This window comes from Misgurnus anguillicaudatus, chromosome 21 (genome assembly GCF_027580225.2).
Source record: "Misgurnus anguillicaudatus chromosome 21, ASM2758022v2, whole genome shotgun sequence".
NCBI classification, from domain to species: Eukaryota; Metazoa; Chordata; class Actinopteri; order Cypriniformes; family Cobitidae; genus Misgurnus; species Misgurnus anguillicaudatus.
The window spans coordinates 15,267,501-15,270,000 of record NC_073357.2 but is presented as its reverse complement, the minus strand read 5'-3'; the positions used below and the strand labels follow the sequence as shown (position 1 = coordinate 15,270,000).

Genomic DNA, 2,500 nt, shown 5'->3' with positions numbered 1-2,500 from the left:
TAAGCGAGCGCTGACTCGATTCGAGAGCCACTTCAAGACTAATGTGGCAACGCCATGCCATCGGCGAACGCTTACAGAAAGGATGCATTTCTGGAAAAAAATTATATGAATAAATAATTAAATAATTAATTAAATGCTTACAGCACCTGGGACTCCCAGGCGGTCTCCCATCCAGGTACTAACCAGGCCCGACCCTGCTTGGCTTCCGAGATCAGACGAGAGCGGGCGTGCTCAGGGTGGTGTGGCCGTAAGCGAGCGCTGACTCGATTCGAGAGCCACTTCAAGACTAATGTGGCAACACCATGCCATCGGCGAACGCTTACAGAAAGGATGCATTTCTGGAAAAAATTATATGAATAAATAGACCTCTTCACGGTTCACGTCACAGGCAGTTTCCACTGCGCATGTCAGGGTCAGAAAAGCCATTACAGCAGATAGAGTTACGTATTATTCGGTATCGTCAAAAATGCCTACTTACGTCGTGGGTTGTGAAAATCGCACCAGGTCTTTCGTTAAGTTTTCGCGATTCATGCAGAATCTCAAAAACAAAAAAATACAACATCTGCAGCTGCAAGCAATTAACGTGCAGACTGGAACAATGCAAATATCAAAGAGGCTTGTGTTTGTTGTGTTCACTTCATTTGAGGTAAGTCATAATTTTTCAGCCCTGTTAGATTACATTATAAAGCCTGGATGGTATGAACAGTTTGACCCCATGCTGCGCGCGCACCCGATAGTCATTCAATGTTTACAAACTTTGAAGGGGTCTATAAATAAATAATTAATTAAATAAAGAATTAAATGCTTACAGCACCTTGTATTCCCAGGCGGTCTCCCATCCAAGTACTAACCAGGCCCGACCCTGCTTGGTTTCCGAGATCAGACGAGAGCGGGCGTGCTCAGGGTGGTGTAGCCGTAAGCGAGCGCTGACTCGATGCGAGAGCCACTTCAAGACTAATGTGGCAACGCCATGCCATCGGCGAACGCTTACAGAAAGGATGCATTTCTGGAAAAAATTATATGAATAAATAATTAATTAAATGCTTAAAGCACCTGGTATTCCCAGGCGGTCTCCCATCCAAGTACTAACCAGGCCCGACCCTGCTTGGCTTCCGAGATCAGACGAGAGCGGGCGTGCTCAGGGTGGTGTGGCCGTAAGCGAGCACTGATTCGATTCGAGAGCCACTTCAAGACTAATGTGGCAACGCCATGCCATCGGCGAACGCTTACAGAAAGGATGCATTTCTGGAAAAAAATTATATGAATAAATAATTAATTAAATGCTTACAGCACCTGGTATTCCCAGGCGGTCTCCAATCCAAGTACTAACCAGGCCCGACCCTGCTTGGCTTCCGAGATCAGACGAGAGCGGGCGTGCTCAGGGTGGTGTGGCCGTAAGCGAGCGCTGCCTCGATTCGAGAGCCACTTCAAGACTAATGTGGCAACGCCATGCCATCGGCGAACGCTTACAGAAAGGATGCATTTCTGGAAAAAAATTATATGAATAAGTAATTAAATAATTAATTAAATAAAGAATTAAAAGCTTACAGCACCTGGTATTCCCAGGCGGTCTCCCATCCAAGTACTAACCAGGCCCGACCCTGCTTGGCTTCCGAGATCAGACGAGAGCGGGCGTGCTCAGGGTGGTGTGGCCGTAAGCGAGTGCTGATTCGATTCGAGAGCCACTTCAAGACTAATGTGGCAACGCCATGCCATCGGCGAACGCTTACAGAAAGGATGCATTTCTGGAACAAAATTATATGAATAAATAATTAAATAATTAATTAAATAAAAAATTAAATGCTTACAGCACCTGGTATTCCCAGGCGGTCTCCCATCCAAGTACTAACCAGGCCCGACCCTGCTTGGCTTCCGAGATCAGACGAGAGCGGGTGTGCTCAGGGTGGTGTGGCCGTAAGCGAGCGCTGACTCGATTCGAGAGCCACTTCAAGACTAATGTGGCAACGCCATGCCATCGGCGAACGCTTACAGAAAGGATGCATTTCTGGAAAAAAATTATATGAATAAGTAATTAAATAATTAATTAAATAAAGAATTAAATGCTTACAGCACCTGGTATTCCCAGGCGGTCTCCCATCCAAGTACTAACCAGGCCCGACCCTGCTTGGCTTCCGAGATCAGACGAGAGCGGGCGTGCTCAGGGTGGTGTGGCCGTAAGCGAGCGCTGACTAGATTCGAGAACCACTTTAAGACTAATGTGGCAACGCCATGCCATGTGCGAACGCTTACAGAAAGGATGCATTTCTGGAAAAAATTATATGAATAAATAATTAATTAAATGCTTACAGCACCTGGTATTCCCAGGCGGTCTCCCATCCAAGTACTAACCAGGCCCGACCCTGCTTGGCTTCCGAGATCAGACGAGAGCGGGCGTGCTCAGGGTGGTGTGGCCATAAGCGAGAGCTGACTCAATTCGAGAGCCACTTCAAGACTAATGTGGCAACGCCATGCCATCGGCGAACGCTTACAGAAAGGATGC

At 47.2% G+C, this 2,500-nt stretch overlaps 7 non-coding genes and 2 pseudogenes across 7 annotated transcripts in view; all 9 read right to left on the bottom strand.

Annotated features, from left to right (window-relative positions):
• The window catches only part of LOC141357089 (5S ribosomal RNA), a 119-nt gene extending 114 nt beyond the window's left edge, over positions 1 to 5 (bottom strand). The window contains exon 1 of the ribosomal RNA XR_012363566.1: positions 1 to 5. This exon is cut by the window's left edge and continues 114 nt beyond it. This is a non-coding gene — a ribosomal RNA (5S ribosomal RNA).
• A 129-nt stretch (positions 6 to 134) lies between these two features.
• On the bottom strand, positions 135 to 253 carry LOC141357883 (5S ribosomal RNA). The gene has a single exon (XR_012364372.1). It is a non-coding gene; the product is annotated as a 5S ribosomal RNA (ribosomal RNA).
• A 549-nt stretch (positions 254 to 802) lies between these two features.
• Positions 803 to 921, bottom strand: LOC141354213 (5S ribosomal RNA; annotated as a pseudogene).
• Positions 922 to 1,041: 120 nt separating this feature from the next.
• LOC141353502 (5S ribosomal RNA) lies at positions 1,042 to 1,160 on the bottom strand. Its single transcript, XR_012360598.1, has one exon. It is a non-coding gene; the product is annotated as a 5S ribosomal RNA (ribosomal RNA).
• A 121-nt stretch (positions 1,161 to 1,281) lies between these two features.
• Positions 1,282 to 1,400, bottom strand: LOC141353682 (5S ribosomal RNA; annotated as a pseudogene).
• Positions 1,401 to 1,541: 141 nt separating this feature from the next.
• Positions 1,542 to 1,660, bottom strand: LOC141354660 (5S ribosomal RNA). Its single transcript, XR_012361091.1, has one exon. It is a non-coding gene; the product is annotated as a 5S ribosomal RNA (ribosomal RNA).
• A 141-nt stretch (positions 1,661 to 1,801) lies between these two features.
• On the bottom strand, positions 1,802 to 1,920 carry LOC141355050 (5S ribosomal RNA). The gene has a single exon (XR_012361478.1). It is a non-coding gene; the product is annotated as a 5S ribosomal RNA (ribosomal RNA).
• A 141-nt stretch (positions 1,921 to 2,061) lies between these two features.
• Positions 2,062 to 2,180, bottom strand: LOC141355262 (5S ribosomal RNA). The gene has a single exon (XR_012361692.1). It is a non-coding gene; the product is annotated as a 5S ribosomal RNA (ribosomal RNA).
• Positions 2,181 to 2,300: 120 nt separating this feature from the next.
• Positions 2,301 to 2,419, bottom strand: LOC141357308 (5S ribosomal RNA). Its single transcript, XR_012363794.1, has one exon. It is a non-coding gene; the product is annotated as a 5S ribosomal RNA (ribosomal RNA).
• Positions 2,420 to 2,500: the final 81 nt, after the last annotated feature.